The sequence below is a fragment of the Sapajus apella genome, unplaced genomic scaffold (assembly GCF_009761245.1).
Source record: "Sapajus apella isolate SASKATOON/1434 unplaced genomic scaffold, GSC_monkey_1.0 scaffold49, whole genome shotgun sequence".
NCBI classification, from domain to species: domain Eukaryota; kingdom Metazoa; phylum Chordata; class Mammalia; order Primates; family Cebidae; genus Sapajus; species Sapajus apella.
This window is the reverse complement of record NW_022436989.1, coordinates 5002441-5023880: the sequence shown is the minus strand read 5'-3', so window position 1 is coordinate 5023880 and position 21440 is coordinate 5002441. Positions and strand designations below refer to the sequence as shown.

General features: G+C 39.6%; 1 protein-coding gene, 1 non-coding gene and 1 pseudogene across 9 annotated transcripts in view; 1 reads left to right on the top strand and 2 right to left on the bottom strand.

Annotated features, from left to right (window-relative positions):
- AKT3 (AKT serine/threonine kinase 3) overlaps positions 1-21440 on the bottom strand; it is a 331186-nt gene that overhangs the window by 111913 nt on the left and 197833 nt on the right. The gene's annotated exons all lie outside the window — the stretch shown is intronic.
- LOC116526116 lies at positions 2911-8890 on the bottom strand (annotated as a pseudogene).
- On the top strand, positions 12678-12784 carry LOC116526198. The gene has a single exon (XR_004258016.1). It is a non-coding gene; the product is annotated as a U6 spliceosomal RNA (small nuclear RNA).

Genomic DNA, 21440 nt, shown 5'->3' with positions numbered 1-21440 from the left:
GTGCTTGGTTACATAAATAAGTTCTTTAGTGGTGATTTCTGAGATTTTGGTGTAACCATCATCTGAGCAGCACACTGTACCCAATGTAGAGTCTTTTATGCCTCACCCTGCTCCCATCCTTCTCCCCCAATTCCCCAAACTCCATTGTATCCTTCTTCGGCCTCATAGCTTAGTGCCAGAGACTACAGGTTTAATGTGTTTCCTTTTTTTAAAAAAAGCTCGCAAGCCTCCTACTGTAGGTGATCATTTTAAACATTGAATATGTTTCAAACCAAAAATAAACTAAGAATTTTTTCCCCAACTTTGGACATAAATCTCATCTTGATATCAAAAGCAAACTAGTGTTTTCTTCAACACATGGAGAACTGGAGATAATGTTTCATATTTCAAAAGTAACACTATCTTAAGGAAGAAATGAAAGGAAGATAACTGCTGAAACTAACACAGCATCTCTGTTCTTCACTTCTTGCAATATCCTAAACAAAGCCCTTGCTGAATCCATTTTTTATCACTGTCAGCAAATCAAAATTAGATTATAAGAAAGACATGAAAAACAAAACATCAGGACACTGCATAGTATTTGTAAAAATGTTTTGCCTTAAACTCAAACAATAATGATAACTAGATTAATCAAAGGAGCTAAAATCTCACAACTATTCCTAGAGGGTCAGACCAACTGTGTCTGAAAAGAAAGTGTAATTAACAAGTGAAGGAAAGCATGAACATAAAATCATCTCAGTCTTATCTGTTTCACAGAAGCCAGTTTTAAGTGCTCAATTTGAAAGCCACTGTCATGTGATACTATAGTTCCTAAGTTAATTAGAATAATAGCAAACATTGTAAAAAATAAATAAATAAAGCAGAAATGACACCAGAACTTACTGATTTCTTATTGATTTCCACATACACTGTGGCTAACATAATGGTTACTATATAGCAGATAGTTAGTTAATATCTATTGAACTGAACTGTGTATCACAGGAAAGAATTCTAAGATGTCAAGTGTGCAGGAGTTCATCCATCCATCCATCCACCTACCTACCCACCCACCCACCGACTCCTTCAACACATATGCAATAAATATCATCTGGGTATTTTTCTGCACATCAGAGACAGGATACTGAACAAATAGACAAAATTCTCTGCTCTCATGGAGTTTTACTTTGACATAGATGATCAGTATTAATGGGAAAGATCAGAGAAGGGATACTACAGTTAATAAGCATCACAGAGGGAATATGAAATACATCATTAAGCATTATGCAAGTGACTATTTTGTTATATACTGAACCAAATCCATTCACTAAAAAAACAAAACTACTGATGTGCAGTTACTAATTCCTAAGCATAGTGCTGGTATAAAGTAACTTAATAAAAAAGGTAAGATCCTGTTGCTCATGGAGCTTACAGGGCCGTGGAAAACACAAACAAGTAAATTGTGCAACTTAAATAATGACTCCTTTTGATAAGGGGTCTTAAGGAAAAAGTGGAGGTTATCCATGACTGTTAATGGGGTTGTAGGGGAAGCCAATGCTACTGGAAGAGTGTAAATTGGGTCCTGTGATGGTGTGGGACATGGAGAGAATGATGGGTGGTGGTGACAATATTTTTAAAAGTCTACTCATGTTCTTCTAAGAAGGACAACAAAAGCAAGAAGGATCAATTAGGAAAGTATTACAGTACCCCAAGAGAGAAGTGAGGATGAGCTGGACTACTACAGTGGCAGCAGGAACAAAAATAAGGGGACAGTTTTGAGATCTAAAGGTAACTGCAATAATATAAAAGTTACATGCCTCCAACATGAGAGTGAATCAAAGAAACATTTTTTTATAGGCAGTTTGAAAAGAGATTCACAGAAGATAACACTTACCTGTTATGGTTTAAGATGTTAAGTGATCTGGGTCAATAAATTAGGAAAAGACTAAAGAAAGGTTAAGTATGAAATTTATTTGGAAGTAAAAAAGATATTCCAGTGCTTTGAAAAATTTCAGTGGGATATTACATTCTATTTTGTTAAAACAGGCTCATCACACATAATAGTTATTTTTCTAAATCACTTAGTAAGTTTCATGAGGGAAGACTTTTTTACCCCCTAAATTTGTAATCTGACCACATCCAAGGAGCCAAGTAACGATGTATAGCAGCAAAAGCGAAAACAGTATTTCTTTGTTATGAGAATGGAATTACAATGAACACCATGCACATAGCAAAATGTATTTTCTAAGATATTTTACAGCTGACCAGATTAGAATTTCTTACCATTAATGCATATTTAATGGTACTGTATTTCACATACTAATTAGTTTCTGCTATGAAGATAAGGTATGTGCAAGCTAAAAAGTAAACACAGATGCCAATAATTTTTAATTACACTTAAAAGCAACATGTCAAAACAAAAAGTTAAAAATAACTGGTAAAACAGTGACTAAAGCAATGTGATGCCTTTTTAAAAATCCATTTGTTGATCATAATTATAAATGAAGAGTTCTAGAAATGCTTGGGTATACATTTTTTTCACGGAAAAGCTTTTGAAATACAAATTTACATATATTCATCCATGGTAAAATAGTAAATAATAAACTTTTAAATCTAATTTCTTTCATATAAGCTTTAGGGGGAATAGAATTTTATTTCTTGAGGCAGAGCAACAGTTTTCCTTTTGATATTTATTTTTCCAATCCTCTCCAATCTAGCATTCACCCTCTACTACACATGATCTGAAGTTCTCCTTTCCTTCCACCACTCAGTGTTTAGAGTATTTGAGGAATTGAGGTGTAGGAGATGACAGCGAGGGGAAAAAGAGAATTTCTACCCTTAATTATCAAGAACACCACAAGTGTCATCTCCTTTAATCCCTGATTAAAGGAGGGATTAAACTGATACCACATCTAAGTTCAACATTAAAGGTCATTTCTATTTCACAAAACTGCCTCCCATCTTCAAATAACTTACTATCTACTTAACTAGGTACTCTGCTCACATTATGTTCTCCATCTTGACCACAAATCTAAAGTGACTAGTTGAAATCAAGACACATTCTGTCTAAAGCATTTCCTTCATCTACCCAGAGCTATAAATGAGATCTAGAAGAAGACATGAATCAGGTGGGGGAAACAGGAGGGAGAGGGTACAGAAGTGTTACCTTGGCACATGTTTTTTTGATATATACATTTTTGGGGTACATGTGTGGTTTTGAACATCCAGTATGTGTAATGACCAAATCAGGGTACCTTATATCCATCACCTCAAACTTTTACTTTTACTTTACACTACAGACATTCAAATTCTTCTCTTCCAGCTATTTTAAAATACACAGATTGTTAACTATAGTCACCACACTGAACTGTCTCACACTAGAGCTTATTACAACTCCACTTTTGTACCTATTAATCAACTTCATCCCTCTATCCCCCTACCATTCCCAGCCTCTAGGAACAATCAATCTACTATCTTGATGTAATCCCGTTTTATAGCTCCCACATTAGAGCAAGAATGTGCAATATTTGTCTTTCTGTGCCTGGCTTATTTCACTTAACATAATGGCTTCCATTTCCATCCATGTTGCTGCAAATGACATGAGTTCATTCTTTTTTATAGCTAGGTAATATTCTACTATGTATGTATACCACAATTATCCTTTCACTGATGGGCACCTAGGTTGATTACATATTTTGGCTGTTATGAATAGCGCTGCAATAAACAAAAGGGTGTAGATGTCTCTTCGATATGATGATTTCCTTTCTTTTGGATATATATGGTAGTTCTATTTTTCGTTTTTGAGAAACTTTCATATGCTTTTCCATAGTGGCTATACTTACTTACATTCCCACCAACAGCACAGGAGAGCTCCCTTTAGCATTTTATTTCATAAAAGTCATTGTAACTGGAGTAAGCTGATGATATGGTCAGGCCCCCACACAAGTCTCAATCTTGAATTGTAATCCCCATAATCCCTACATGTCGAGGGAGAGACCTGCTGGGAGGTAATTGGATTGGAGGAAGGGGGCAGTCTGGTCTTGTGATAGTGAGTGAATTCTCACAAGATCTGATGGTTTTATAAGTTTTCTGACAGTTCCTCCTTCACACACTCGCTCTCTCTTCACCTGACACCACGTTAAGATGTGCCTCTTCAGCCCTTCCGCTGTAAGTTTCCTGAGGCCTCCTCAGCCATATAAAACTGTGAGTCAATTAAATTTCTTTTCTTTATAAATTACCCAGTCTTGGGCAGTTCTTTATAGCAGTGTGAGAATGGACTAACATAGATGATATCACATTGTGGTTTTGATTTGCATTTCTCTGATGATTAGTGATATGACACACTTTTACAAATTAAACTACAATGATTATCAGTGATTATTACTTACTTTTCCACTGTCTCAACAAGCCATATGTTAGCAATCTATACTTTTTTTTTCTCCCTGCCAGAAGAGAGATGTAACACTTATTAAGCTCTAAATTTGGAGTTCTAACTTTTGTTTCTTGAAAATTTGAGCACTGGTCCAGATGATGACTTTTAATACTTCTTCCATTCTTCAACTGTCAGACTGTCTTCTCACTGTTCCTTGATTTCTAGTCACTCTTTTGAAGATTTTTCACCTTGATGGAGAAGATGAAAGCACCACTGTTCTCTGTTAACTACAAACATTATAGCACCTTTCTCAAGTATTGTGTTTGATACTTTGTTCATGCTGCTGTTCCAAATATTCCTTCGATGGAGGGCTACATGAACTCCTTTGACTTCCATTATGATGTAATCACTCTGGACTCCAGTCTTTCTTCTGCCTCTCTCATTCGCAGTATTGGGACAAGCTCATCTCCACCCTCTTAACTCTATATTTCAAATCTAAAGATAAATATTACATAAGTATATTGACTAACATCACTGGAATCCCCCTCCAATCTCAGCTGAATCTTCAGAGGCCTCTTTCAATCACTGCTACTTAGGTCACTCTTCAATTTCTCAGGATGGTTGTTTCAAATCTTTCCTAGGCCTCCTTCCTTGCCTGGTACGTATACTTAAATGTACACACTAACCCTTACCTAGTCAAGGTACTAAGCTAAGACTAGAACCCAGGTCTGTGCTGACTTCCAAGCACAGGAGCTTTTCATTTGTCTCTCTCTATCTCAATCTCACTCCTTCACATGTTCAAAATGCGTTCTTACTTTCTACTCAGAAGAGAAGACATGAAAGTAACAACACGTTTGATCACTCCTTCCTCCTGAAAACATGTTCTTCTCTTGGGTCCCAGGACATCCTAATCTCTTCATTTTCCTCCTCTGCAGTGACTGTCTTTCCTGTGTCGTTTGCCGCTTCCTTTTCTCTGAAACCCTTATTCTGTAAGCATCTCCAGGACTCAATCCTCAGAGTTTTCTTCACTGGGTATACTCCTTCCTTTGGTGAACTCATTCAGACTACGGCTCTAACACAGGCTACATGCTAACAGACTTCCAAATTTATACCTCGAATCTGGACTTCTTTCCTAAACTCCAGAAAAGCCTGTTTGGCATGCATGTATAATCAATGACATAAACTGGAGTATCTAACAAGAACTGCAAATTTGACATGTCCAAAACCTAATTCCAAATCTCCCTTAAAAAAGGTTCTCCTGCAATCAACTTCTCTGTAGTAAATGGCAACACCATCCTTTCAGTTGCTTAAGCCAAACATCTTAACAATGATCTCCAATTATTTTTTTTTCTACTCATACTCTACATTCAATCTGTCAGGCAATCCTGCTGGCTCTTCATCAAAATACATCAAGGTCTCATTATCACCACCACCTCCAATGCTACTATGCTAGTACAAGCTACTATCATCAATTATCTAGATTACTGCTGCAATTAGCAAACTAACTGCTTCCAATCCACAGTCCATTGTCAACACTGCAGCCAAAGTAATACTGAAAACTAGATTGTTTAACTACACAGTGTAAAAATTTCCGAAAGCTTCCCACTTCATTCCCAGTAAAAGCCAATATCCTTACAAACAATCCTACACCATTCTTGTTCCACACCACCCATGCTAGACTCCTGGCTATTCAAAGAATGTGTTCGAATGTGCTAAGTAAGTAAACTCCTTCCTCAGGGTCTTCTCAATTGCTATTTCCTCTTGCTGGAACATCCTTCCTTCAAAATATCTAAAGGGCTTGCTTCCTGATCCCCTTCAAATGCTTACTGAAATTTCAACTTTCAGTGATGCCTTCCATAATCATTCTATCTAAAACCGCATTAAGTACCCAAATCACTACCATCATTATTACTTATTTCCCTACTCCAGTTTTCTCTGTAGTATGGATTACTTTCTTACATACTGTATGATTATTTGTAATTTTTTTTTGTCTAATTCCTGACTTGAATATAATTTCCCAAAGGAGAGGAGTTTGTCAGTTTTATTCATTCACATGGTCCCAGTGCCTAGGGCAGTACTTAGCAAATAATTAGGTGTTCAACATGTATTTATTGAAATAATGAGTGAATGAACTAGTAAATAATAATCTTGGAACATGCTGCTGAGGAATAGAAGCTACACGAACTACATGAAATAACTCCAGAACATAAATCAATAAAATCAAACTTCCAATAGAACAATGACAGTTGATGAAGGTACAGCAGATCAAACCATTATCTGACTCCTACAGTAAACCACAATCATTGATGTAATGTTTAATACAGAGATTCAAAAGAATCTGAAAGAACAGATCGAAGTAGCTGGTTGATCATGTTAAGAGACTGTGGTTAAGGTCTACCAGTAATAACTTAAGAGTCCAGGGAAAAAGAGATGCCAGTAATTAAGCAAACACATTGGGTAATTATTTTAATGTACTTATGTGCAAAGAGGGGAGCAACATCAGGCCTGGGTTACCCAAAATCTACACATTCCAAAAAAAGTCCGCCTCCAGAGTTGGCTCTTGGCCAGCTCCTGGTAAATGAATTCTGAGCCTTTGAAACATTCTGCCTGCTACGAGTATTTCTGTATGCTGAAGATCTTGGGCCATGTGGTACTAGTTTGACTAGACAGTTTATGCTAACAGCAGGATGCATGACGAATACTTTGCGCCTAATTTTGCTCTGAGAGGTTGAAATCTGAACATCTTGGGACAGTGAAGCAGGTGACTGACTTCCTTCCAATAAAAACTCTAGACACCAAGGCTCAGGTAAGCTGCTTCAGTTGAGAACACTTCAAAACTGGGAGAATTAAGTGCACCTGTGATAATCTCAGGTGTCAACTTGATTGGATTAAGAAATACCTCAAGAACTGTTAAAGCATTACTAATAGCTATGTCTGTGTCTGTGTTTCCAGAGGAGACTGGCAAGTGAATTGATGGACTGAGTGGGGAATATCCACTCACAATGTGAGCAGACACTAACCAATCAGCTAGGAGACCAAACAGGACAAAAAAGGCAAAGAAAAGGTACTTCCCTGGAGCTGGGACACTCCTCTTCTCCTGTCCTTGGACATTGTAAGTCTAAGCTCTCTGACATTTAGACTCCAGGATTTATATCAGCACCCCCACCCCTAGCTTCCCACCAAAACCCAGGTTCTCGGGCCTTTAGGCTCAGACTGACAATTATACCATCAGCTTCCCAGGCTCTGAGGTTTTTGGACTTGGACTGAGACACATTACCAGCATCCCAAGTTCTCCAGCTTTCAGACGGCCTGTCTTGGGCATTTCCAGCCTCCACAATCACATGAGCCAATTTCCCAGCAAATCCTCTTCTCATCTGTCTACATATGTATCCAACTGGTACCATCTCTCTGGAGACCCTTGACTTCATTATAATATATCATCCATGTGACTCCACTGGAAGAAGATACCTTAAAGCTTACACTTGGTTTCTCCAGCATTTTGCTCCATTTGGTTTTCCCTTTGCTGATTTTAATCTATTCCTTTTCAATATCATAAACAATAACCATGAATCTTTTCTGAGCCTTGTGAGTCATGAATCACTGAGCCTGAGAGTGATCTTAGGGACACCTGACACAGGTGACCTAACAAATAGGACTCATTAAAACACGGTGAAAACATTGTTTGGCAAAAGGAATAATAACAGGGCAGATAATGAGAAACCTCTGATGCCTAAACAGGTACACAGTCACCAAACGGCATGAGACAGCATCTGTACTGTGCTAGGTTACTACATATACAAGTTGCCAATGGAATTTAGAAATAATAGACTAAAATCTCAAGGCATTAGATCACCGGATACAAAAAGAGATGCAAAATGATGAGAAACAAGCTAAATAACCAACAAGCTAAATAAACAACCCATTGGATTTCAAAGGAAATTATAAAATGTATCCACTTGATTTTTTTAAGACAAAAATTTAAGTATAAAACATGATAAATTTCCAGGTTAAAATTGGGCTAACTGCTTGAGATAAAAAACTCTCAAATCACCATATTCCACCTCAATATCAAGAATAACCTTCTAATCAACTATACTGTAATAGCAGGACAGCACTGACATTTGAGTAAACAGGAAAGCTGAAGAGCTCTTCCAGCTCCAGACCGCGAACATTTTTATGCCTTCTTATATTGGTGAACGGCAACCACATCACCAAAAGTCATAACCATTTCACCATCCTTAGTTTCTCTTATAAAATGTTTCTCTGTCATCCCATTTCTGTATATGAATGAGTTTATCTCTATCCAGACTAACAAACTTGCAGTTTCTGTCATCTGTAGTGGTTTCATCAAACTCTTCATCCAGATGGAAACTAACCTCTGCGTTCCTGATCACCACCTTTTGTCTCCTTCCTGTCTGATAATTACTGTTGGTCTGTTCACATTTCCCACCTGCCTAGTGACAAAGCCCATGTCTAGAGCCCTCACGCACTCATCAAAGTTTTGTCGGTGAGCTTCCAGGTATTACATAAAGCCTCCTCTATCCTTGCCCTTTGCCCACTTTAGAGACAGAAGTGAGGATCTTCTGGTCTTATTGCCACTGGAGTCGTTTTCATTTGTTGTTGTTGGCTTTTTTTTTTTTTTTTTGGAGACAAGAGTCTTGCTCTGTTTCCCAGGCTGGAGTGCAGTGGCATGATCTTGGATCACTGCAACCTCTGCTTCCTGGGTTCCAGTGATTCTCCTGCCTCAGCCCCTCCAACAGCTGGGATTATTAGGCCCCCACCACCAAGCCCAGCTAATTTTTTGTATTTTTAAGGGTTTTACCACGTTGGCCAGACTGGTCTCAAACTCCTGGCCTTAGGTGATCCACCTGTCTCAACCTCCCAATGTGCTGGATTACAACTGTGAGCCACTGCGCCTGGTGCAGTCTGTTGTATTTTAAAACAGATAAATGAAGGTAAAAGAGAGTGTTAAGGAAATTCTGATGCTCAAAAAGCTCAGATTTGGGTTAGTCTGAGCTATGGCTGTTAAGCCTCTAGGATGCAACCCAATGGAAAATTATGCTGGAAAAAAAAAAAACAGACAGCATTTCTATGGCCTTTGGCCACCAAGAACAGTCCAAATGATAGGTGAAAAAAACCAAGATACTACTGGAAGCAGGCGTTATAGTGTGAAGGAGGTATCTCACCTTGTGAATTGGTATTCATTGGGTTCCTGAAAAACATTTAAGAAAACAGATTGTGAGAGTAACTTGGGGGCAATATCTTCGATTATGAATATTGCAGAATGAAGAAGTCGGCTTGGGTTGATGCAGGAGCCACATTTTATTACTGAACAATCATAGATGGCTGTACATTATCTAAACACACAACACATTGCTCCTAAAGGGACAGCTAGTCTGGTGGACTGGGTAAAAGCCATTGTAAAATTTGTTTACCCTGAAAAGGGAAATGTTCCTTCCACTCCTTTAAATGCTAAGTGGCACTCCATAGATGACATAGCTGATAAGCTGCATATGCAAACCATGCTGGATTAACTTCACGGTCATCAGGATGTTTGTTCATCCTTAATATTCCCTTTAGATCACGGTAAATACTGTGACTAAAGGGGTCCCTCTATGCAGGCATCTGATAAAACAGCAGCAAAATCTATCAGTGGTCCAAGAAATGTGCCAGATTTTGTTGTCTCAGCTTCTTCCTACGTGTCTTACAGACGCTAAGGAAATAAGACTGAATCACAACTGAATGGGTAAAGGCAAAACAGTCAGTCAAGGAAGTCCCAAGCAGGATGAAGTTCTAAATGGTTACTAAGAGATGAATCCAATGGACACTGATGGAGCTAACACAAAGGTCTTAATGCTGCACTGTCAGAGGTTAGGGTTACCTATGCGAGCTCATCTTAGTCCCTCAACACTGAAGGGCCATAAACAAACACACTCTGAGTGTCCTAACTTCAAGGACTTCACCAAGCTGGGAGGCAGAAATGACAATGAAGAACCTCAGTTCAAATCATGAGAGGTGATGGGCTACCAAATTAATCAGGATGAGGATTGGGAAGGAACCAGGGTTTTTTTTTTTGTTTTTTTTTTCCCCCAAAACTAATCTCCAAGTAGGAATTGAAGGCTAAATGCACACCTGTCGGTACAATAGAAGGTAGAGAAGAAATCTTCCAGGGGTTCCTGACATAGAATTCAGTGCCTGTGATTCCAAAACCATTGGTAAAGTCCTAGCAGGGGCAATAATTAGATGGACAGGATATAGGGATGAAATGGTTGACATTAACATGTTTGAACAAATCATGTGAAATAGTTGCATCCACATTACCTGAATATGTTTTGGGGAAGGATATTATGTCTGACCAGGAAAACTTTGGCTACTACACTGTAGAAAGCTTGTTAGTTTTCCCTTCAGTCAGAACATGCTAAATGAGAATCTGCAGAACTTCCCCAACTCACCTAGGTTGTTAACTTGAAACAGTATCATGGTGAACCAAAAGAGATTTATCACATGAATAATAACATGTTAGATGCTAGAGTGCTGTTACCAACAAATTCTCTGTGTCCTGCATGAAAAAGGTGAATGACTCATGAAAACTGACAGCAGATAATCGAGTCTTGAATAACATGTATCATCTACAGCATCAGCAGTCTCTGAGATGGCTTCAAAAGTCCTCAAAATAAAACAAGCTAAAAGAGACATATTCGGCCACACACAGTGGCTCACACCTGTAATCTCAGCACTTTGGTAGGCCAAGGCAGGAGGATCACTTGAGTACAGGAGTTCAAGACCAGCCTGGGCAACACAGTGAGACCCTTTTAAAATTAAAATGAGACAGAGAAACAGAGACAGAGAGAGACAGAGACAGAGACAGAGAGAGAGACTGACTGAGACTGACTCAGAGATCTTGCAAATGCTTTTTTTCAGTCCCAATCTCAGGAAAAAACCAACTACACTTTGCCTTCAAGTAGAAATGATCCCAGTTTAAACTTACTACACTGTTACAGGTTTATCTGAATTTATCAGCTTACCATTATAATTTGTTTGGAAGGGGTTTTGACTTGATACAGGTCCAGATACAATAATATACTACACTGATGATATTATGACAGTAGCAGAAACCTATGAACAAGCTAGGGCTGACCTGAAAATAGTGGTAGCACACATGAATACCACAGGCTAGAGGATAAATCTAGCAAATACCCAAGGGTCTAACCAAACTGTTAAATTCTTACGAATAACCTGGGCAGAAGCCACCCATAACATTCTACAGGCAACTAAAATTAAATTGCTGTTATTACATAACTATGAAAGTAAGCAAGAGGTATTCACTGTACCTGGTTTGTTTGGGTTTTACAGAACAAAAATTCTGTATCTGGGGACTAGTAATAAATCCAATCAGTAAAACTACCCGAAAGGACACAAGAGTGGAGACCTAAACAACAGCAGGCTATTATTTAAGTTGCAGCAGCTCAATTAATGCCTTTGGGTCCTTACGATCCATACTCAGACAAGATTTTAGAAGTGTCTGCAACTCATACTTAAACAGACTGGAGCTTATTGCAAAAACTCCATGAATGCTGTTCAGCAGCAACTACTGGGATCATGGACCAGACAAGAAAGTACAGAACACATCATGAGAGAGATGATTCGCTACTGGGCATTAACTGAAACTGTTTTTATGACTAAAGGACATAACATAATCCTAAAACCTAAAATACCACGTCTTGGGTAATGTCAGAGAAACACTCTAACGAGTACCCAGAAGAGTTCCCTAACAAAATGAAAGTTGCTTAACAGGAATGCACTATCTCAGGAAGAAGACACTTATCATATTCAATAGAAGAAAACCTTTTTTTTGAGACAGGGTCTCACTTTGTGTCACCCAGGCTGAGTTCAGTGGGGCAATCACAACTTATTGCAGGCTCGACCTCCCAGACTCAAGCAATCCTGCATCTCAGCCAACTAAGTAGCTGGGACTACGTACCAGATGCATGATACCACATCTGGCTACGTTTTATTTTTCTTGTAGAGATGGGATCTCGCTATGTCATCCAGGCTGGTTTTGAACTCCTGGACTCAAGTGATTTTTCTGCCTCAGCCTCCCTAAGTGTTGAGAATACAGCCATGGGTCACTATGCTCAGCCTCCTCTTTTCTTCCAGACCAACTTTGGAACAATCTGAGAAGCTATCAGATCCTATTGCCACATCCTATTTTTCAAATGTTCATGTCTTACAAAGAGCTCTCGCTGACCACCAAAATGTGGCTTGTTTTACAGATGGATGGCAGTCCAAAGGTGATCAGCCAGCCTCCTGTTTAGAAGTCTGTCACACTGTGCTCGCTTCGGCAGCACATACACTAAAATTGGAACGATACAGAGAAGATTAGCATGGCCCCTGCGCAAGGATGACACGCAAATTCGTGAAGCATTCCATATTAAAAAAAAAAAAAAAGGCTATCACACCATAACTGACTGATATGAAACTGATTGAAGACGTTAAGAACATATCAGCTCAAGGGGCTCAATTGTACACTGTTTTCCTTGCAATGATGGAAGAACTAAACAAACATAAAAGCCCTGATGTGTGGATGTACACCAATGAATGGGCTATGGCCATTTGCCTGGTCATATGGTTAGGATGAGAGGCATTAAAAACCTAGACTAATAAAAGGATGTGCCAGGTGTGATGGCTCATGCCTATAATCCCAGCACTTTGGGAGGCAGAGGCAGGTGGATCACCTGAGGTCAGGAGTTTGAGACCAGTCTGACCAACATGGTGAAATCTTGTCTCTACTAAATACAAAAAGTTAGCCAGGTATGGTAGCACATACCTGTAATCCCAGCTACTTGGGAGGCTGAGGCAGGAGAATCTCTTTAACCTGGGAGACAGAGGTTGCAGTGAGCTCATTGCACTCCGGCCTGAGCAACAAGAGCGAAACTCCATCTCAAAAAAATAAAGAAATAATAAATGGATTATTAATGAGGCAATGGCTCTATGAGAATCATTATGAGAATTTAAGGGGTGCATTAAAGTAGAACATGTTGATGCTCAACAAAAGAACTTTCTTCAGGATCAGGAGATAAATGGAACCAGCAAGTAGATGTCTCAGCCTGCTTGTTTGAGGTGGCTATCTGGATCCCCAAAATGAGCAGATATGGGAGACATGCAGCAATGCAGAGATGGGCTGACAACTGATGTATTCGTCTTGTACCCTCTGATGCACAATAAGAGCCATCCTGTCTGCCAGAAAGGGAGAAAGAGACTGCAGATGACTATGGTGTATATTCCCCAGAAGAAAGTCCCCCCCACTCCCACACACAGTTGGCAAGTATACTACCCTACTGCCATTATCTCCAGGAGGCTATAAATGATCATTCTTAGAAATAGACATTTACACTGGATTGAGCTTTGCATATCCAATGGGAAATAAAAAAGTTCAAAACATTGTAAGATGACTGGAACAGAAGATACTGCACCCCTACCAAGTTACATGTCATCAGACCAAAAAATATACTTTATAGCTCATAGTATCCAAAAACAAGCAAAGAGGTTATCATATCAAATAGACATATCATGTTAGATATCATCCTCGGGGTAACAGCCTGATAGAAAACAGAAATGGGAAATAGAAACATTTGTCTAAACAAATGTATGCTTCATAAATGTATGCTCACACTGGACCTGCGCAGGGCTAAGGGAAGGTCCCTGCTCCATAGATTCCTCCACTTTTCTGGACATGGGGAGGTGGGCGTGGAGGAGCACGATGTTACCACTATACAGTTCTTAGCTACATCACCTCAGCTTCCTTTTTCCTATATAATGCAGTGGTCCTGGGACCAGGAAAACAACTGTGGATGCCCAAAGCAGGAATGATCCCTAAGCAAAAAACTCGAATTAGACTTTTAAACCATTATTCCATAACTCCTAAGGGCCTAATGAGATGGACTGTGCCTTCACCCCACGTGGAGTTGACTGGGAACGCAGCTGCACTGCCTAGCAGTCAGAGGAGTCCGCTAGCTCTGTAACCACGTAACTCAACCCTGAAAGAACATGAATAAACTGAGGAAAAGGCACTTAGTAGACTACTACTACTGCAGGCCATCTGGTGCAGATATCCCTTCCAAAGATGGAAAAGTTCACATTCTGGGTACCTGACTGTATTCATTTCCCAAGGCCTCTATAAGAAAATACCACCAAAACTTGATGGCTTAAAACAACAACAATTTGGCCAGTCGCAGTCGCTCACGCCTGTAACCCCAGCACATTGGGAGGCCGAGGTGGGCAGATCACCTGAGGTCGGGAGTTCGAGACCAGCCTGACCAACATGGAGAAACCTTGTCTCTACTAAAAATATAAATTTAGCCAAGAATGGTGGTGCATCCCTGTAATCCCACCTACTTGGGAGGCTAAGGCAAGAGAATCGCTTGAACCCAGGAGGTTATGGTGAGCAGAGATTGCACCATTGTACTCCAGCCTGGACAACAAGCGTGAAACTGTGCCTCAAAAAAAAAAAAAAAATTTCTCATAGTTCTAGAGACCAGAAGGACAAAATCAAGACTGGCAGAGACATGATCCCTCCAGAGGCTCTGAAGAATACATTCCATGCCTTTCTCCTAATTTCTGGAAGCTGCTGGTAGTCTTTAGCATTCCTTGGTTTGAAGCCACATTAGTCCAACCTCTGCCACCTTTATATGACCTTCTCCTCCATGTAGGTGAAATCTCTGTCCACCTCACTCCAATAAGGATGCCTTCTCATTAGATTTAGGTCCCTCCCAGATAATCAAGGATGATCTGCTAAGATTCTTAATTCTATCTGCATAACTGTATATGCATATACTCTTTTTCCAAATAAAGCAAGAGTAATAGGTTTCAGGGAATAGGATGTGAACATATTATTTTCAGGGCCACCATTCAACCCACTACAGCTCATCCCATCCCAACATTCACCCCAACCCAATATCCCCCAAAGCCTCAACCAACACAGTATCAACTCTAAGTCCAAAATCTCATTTAAGTATCATCAGCTTGAAAATCCCAAGTGTTAGAGATTCTGTATATAATCCATCCTGGGATTAAATTCCTCTACATCTATGGACCTCTCACACTAGAAAACAAGTTATCTGCTTCTAAAATACAATGGTAGGAAAGGCCTAGGATAGATATTCCCATTCAGAAAGGAAGAAAGGGAAGAAATAAAGAGATCACTGATTCCAAGCAAGTTCTAAACCAAGCAGGGGAAATTCTATTAGATTTCAAGGTCTGTAACTAATCCTCAGTAATTTATATTTCTGTTCTCTAGGCCCATGATGGCTCCATCAACCTCTGCCTTTGCAGCCTGATGGCTCCATTACCTTCTGCCGCTGGCCTTCAATTCATTCTTGCTTTTTCTTTTAAACTATAACATGCTTTCAGCTGACGTCTATCAACTATACAATTTCTTTTACACTGACAAGGCTTATAACATTTTAAGTCTGTTCTATAACTATACTTAAGTCTTTGGTGCTTTGTCTATTGATAAATTCTAAAGACTGAACACCAATGTGGTGTTTGTGATGGTATAAGTAAATGAATATTATTCATGGGACAACCAAACAGTATGGTCAGACCTGTAATGAAGGAAATGTTACTCTACATCAACAAATCTGAGCTTCTCAAGAAACAATGTTTCATGTCTCAACCAAATAGCCTTTTTTTTTTTTTTTAAATACAGGCATACCTTGAAGATACTTCAGGTTTTGTTCCAAACCACCACAACAAAGTGAGTATTGCAATGAGTCACACTAACTTTGTGGTGTCCCAGTGCACATAGAAGTTATGTTTACACTATACTGTAAGTGTGTAACAGCACTGTGTCTAAAGATATGTACATACCTTAATTTAAATATACTTAATTGCCTAAAGAGGCTAAGGGTCATCCGAGCCTTCAGCAAGTTATCTTTTTGCTGGCTGAAGGTCTTGTCCTGATGTTGATGGCTGCTTAGTGATAAGGGTGGCAGCTACAAAAGTTGAAAGTGGCTGTGGCAATTTCTTTTTTTTTTTGTTTTTGAGACAGAATCTTGCTCTGTCACCCAAGCTGGAGTGCAGTGGCATGATCTCAGCATTCCAGCCATTCTCCTGCCTCAGCCTCCCAAGTAGCTGGGATCACAGACGCCCGCCATCAGGCCCAGCTAATTTTTGTATTTTTAGTAGAGACGGGGTTTTGCCATATTGGCCAGGCTGGTCTCAAACTGCAGACCTCAAGTGGTGTCCCTGCCTTGGCCTCCCAAAGTGCTGGGATTACAGGCATGAGCCACCATGCCCAGCATGGCAATTTCTTAAAATGAAAAAACAATGAAGTCTGCCATATTGACTTTTTCTTCCATGAAAGGTTTCTCTTCCACATGCCATGCTGCTTACCCACAGCACAACTTTCTTCACAATTGGAGTAAATCCTTTCACAACCTGCCACTGTTTTATCAACCAAGCTTATGTAATACTCTAAATACTTTGCTGTTATTTCAGCAATGTTCATAGTACCTTCTCAACGACTAGATTCTATCTCAAGAAACCAATTTCTTTGCTCATCCATAAGAAGCAACTCCTCATTTGCTCATGTTTTATCATGAGGTTGATAAAATTCAGTCCTATCTTCAGGCTTCACCACTAATTCTAGTTCTCTTACTATTTCTAACACATCTGCAGTTACTTCCACCACTGGAGTCTTGAACCCCTCAAACTCATCCATGAAGAATGGAATCAACCTCTTACAAACCCCTATTAATGTTGATTTTCTTACCTCTTTCCATGAAGTCTGAATGTTTTTCAAGGCAGCTAGGAATGGTGAATCTTTCCCAGAAGGTTTTCAATTAACTTTCCCCAGATCTATCAGCAGAGGAATTACTACCTATGACAGCTATAACCTTACAAAATATATTTCTTAAATTATAAGACTTGAAAATTAAAATAATGAGCTGTAGAATTGACGTTGAGTTGGCAAGCATGAAAACAACATTCATCTCGTGTAACTCCATCAGAGCTTTTGCATCTGGTGCACTGTCAGTGAGCAACAATGTTTAAAAGGGAATCTTTTTTTCTGAGCAGGTCTCCATAATGGGCCTAAAATATTCAGTAGATCATACTGTAAGCAGATGTGCTGTCAGCCAAGCTTTGTTGCTCCACTGATAGAGCACAGGCAAGGTAGAGTTACCATAATTCTTAAGAGTCCTAGGTTTTTTGAAATGGTAAAGAAGCACTGGCTTCAACTTAGTAGTAGCATTAGCCACTACCAAGAGAGTCAATCTGCCCTTGGAAGCTTTAAAGCCAGGCACTGACTTCTCCTTTTCGGCTAGCCATATGCAGGAAGCTGAAACTGAACCCCTTCCTTACACCTTGTACAAAAGTTAACTCAAGATGGACTGAAGATTTAAACCTAAGACCCAACACCATAAAAACCCTAGAAGAAAATCTAGGCAAATACCATTCAGGACATAGGCATGAGCAAGGCCCTCATGACTAACACACCAAAAGCAATGGCAGCAAAAGCCAAAATAGACAAATGGGATCCAATTAAACTCAAGAGCTTCTGCACAGCAAAATAAACTATCAATAGAGTGAACCGGCAACTATCAATAGAGTGAACCGGCAACCAACAGAATGGGAAAAAATTTTTGCAACCTACCCATCTGACAATGGGCTAATATCCAGAATCTACAAAGAACTTATACAAATTTACAAGAAAAACATCAAAAAGTGGGTGAAGGATATGAAGACATTTTTCAAAAGGAGACATTTATGCAGCCAACAAATCTATGAAAAAATGCTTATCATAACTAGTCATTAGAGAAATGCAAATCAAAACCACATTGAGATACCATCTCACGCAGTTAGAATGGCAATCATTAAAAAATCTGGAGACAACAGATGATGGAGAGGATGTGGAGATATAGGAACGCTTTTACACTGTCTGTGGGAGTGTAAATTAGTTCAACCATTGTGGAAGACAGTGTGACGATTTCTCAAGGACCTAGAAATAGAAATACCATTTGACCCAGCAATCTCATTACTGGGTATATACCCAAAGGATTATAAATCGTTCTATCATAAAGACATAAGCACAGGTATGTTCACTGCAACACTGTTTACAATAGCAAAGACCTGGAACCAACCCAAATGCCCATCAATGATAGACTGGATAAAGAAAATATGGCAAATATACACCATGGAATACTCTGCAGCAATAAAAAAGGATGAGTTCTTGTCCTTTGCAGGGACATGGATGAATCTGGAAATCATCATTCTCAGCAAACGGACAAAAGAACAGAAAACCAAACACTGCATATTCTCACTCATAAGTGGGTGTCAAACAATGAGAACACACAGACACAGGGAGGGGAACATCACACAACGAGGCGTGTTGGCAGGTGGGAGAGCTAGGGGAGGTATAGCAGGGGGTGGGGGGATTGCAGAAGAATAACATTAGAAAAACTACCTAATGTTGATGATGGGGGATGGATGTAGCAAACCACAGTGGCATGTGTGTACCTATATAACAATCCTGCACGAGCTGTACATGTACACCAAAACTTAAAGTATAATAAAGGAAAAATAAAAATAAATAAAACACTTAAAGTAAAAAAAAAAGAAAGAAAGAAAAAGAAATAGGGAAAAAAAAAAAGTCTTAGGTGGCATCTTCTTCCAAAGGAAGGCTGTTGGTTTCATGTAGTCATCTTCACCAATTATTTAGCTAGATCTCTAGATAACTTGTTGTAGCTTCTATATCATCACCTGTGGTTTCACACTGCACTTTTAGGATATAAAGATCATGTCTTTTCTTAAATGTCACACACCAACCTCTCTTTGATTCCACCTGTTCTTTTGCAGCTTCCTTTTTTTTTTTTTTTTTTTTTGAGATGGAGTTTCGCTCTTATTACCCAGGCTGGAGTGCAATGGCGCAATCTCGGCTCGCCGCAACCTCCGCCTCCTGGGTTCAGGCAATTCTCCTGCCTCAGCCTCCTGAGTAGCTGGGATTACAGGCACGTGCCACCATGCCCAGCTGATTTTTTGTATTTTTAGTAGAGACGGGGTTTCACCATGTTGACCAGGATGGTCTCGATCTCTTGACCTCGTGATCCACCCGCCTCGGCCTCCCAAAGTGCTGGGATTACAGGCGTGAGCCACTGCGCCCGGCCGCAGCTTCCTTACCTCTTTCACCCTGCACAGAATGGAGAGAGTTAAGGCCTTGTTCTGGATTAGACTTTGGCTTAAGGGAATGTTGCAGCTGGTTTGACCTTCTATTAAGACCACTTCGACTTTTTCCATATCAGCAATGAGTCTGTTTTGCTGGCTTATCATCAAATACAAGGGAAACCCAAATAAGATTATTGAAGATTACTCATCAGAAACATTGAAGGCCAGAAGGCAATTGGTTGATGCATTCAAAGCGCTGAAGGAAAAAAAATCAAGCAAGAATCCAACAAAACTATCCTTCAAAAATGAGGCAGAGATTAAGACGCTCCTAGGTAAACAGAAATTGAGGGAGTTCACTAGCACTGGATCCGTCATACAAGAAAAGTGGCCGGCACGGTGGTTGATGCCTGTAGTCCCAGCACTTCAGGAGGCCAAGGCAGGCGGATCATGAGGTCAGGAGTCTAAGACCAGCCTGACCAACGTGGTGAAACTCTCTCTCTACTAAAAGTACGAAAATCAGCTGGGCATGGGGGTGCACACCTGTAATCCCGGCTACTCGGGAGGCTGAGGCAGGAGAATCCCTTGAACCCAGGAGGCAGAGGTTGCAGTGAGCTCAGATCACATCACTGCACTCCAGCCTGGGCAACAGAGCAAGATTCCGTTTAAAAAAAAAAAAAAGAAAAGCTATAGAGAGTCCCTGTCCCTTCGGGTTTAAATATAAGGACACCAGACAGTAACTTAAGGCCACATGAAGAAATAAAGACCTCTGGTAAAGGTAAATACATAAAAAATTATGAAAGCTAGTATTATTGTTAAGTTTGTTTTGTAATGCTATTTTTTTGTTTTCTACATGATTAAAGAGACTCATGCATTAAAAAATTAGTAGTCTGTTTTTCGACACACAGTGCATAAAGATGGAATTTAAAGATACCAACAACTGAAAGGAGTGAGAACAGAATTGTAAAGAAGAGTTTTTAAGGCTATCAAAGTTAAGGTGATATAAATTCAAATTAGTGTACTATAACTTCAGGATATTAAATATAATCTATACAAAGAAAATAGCTAGGGAATATACACAGCAGAAAATGAGAATTAAAATGTTTCACTCAAAAACGACTTAAACACAAAAGAAGGCATTAATATAGAAAAGGAGGGACAAAAAAAGCAATGAGGCATATAGAAAATAAACAGCTGGGCCGGGCGCGGTGGCTCACGCCTGTAATCCCAGCACTTTGGGAGGCCGAGGCGGGTGGATCATGAGGTCAAGAGATCGAGACCATCCTGGTCAACATGGTGAAACCCCGTCTCTACTAAAAATACAAAAAATCAGCTGGGCATGGTGGTGCACGCTTGTAATCCCAGCTACTCAGGAGGCTGAGGCAGGAGAATTGCCTGAACCCAGGAGGCGGAGGTTGCGGTGAGCCGAGATTGCGCCATTGCACTCCAGCCTGGGCAACAAGAGCGAAAAGAAAATAAACAGCCAAAGGACAGAAATAAATCCTTACCAGGACTCACTTTAAATGTAAATGGATTACACTTTAAATGTAAATGGATTAAACTCTCCAATCAAAAGAAAGAGATTGGGAAAATCAATTAAACAAACAAACAAAAAGCATGATCCAACTCCATGCTGTCTCCAAAAGCTACAAAGAGGATAAAAGGGAAAAAAAAAAATATTCCATGAAGATATAGCAGTTCCCCCTTATCAATGGAAGATATGTTTCAAGCCCCAGTAGATGCCTAAAACCATGGATAGTACCAAACTCTATGCAGTCATTCCTTGATATCTGTGGGGCATTTGTTTCAAAATCCCCTGCAGATAACAAAATTCACAGATGCTCAAGTCCCCGATATAAAATAGCATAGTATTTGCATATAATCTATGCACATCTTCCTATACACTTTAAATCACCTCTAGGTTATATCTAAT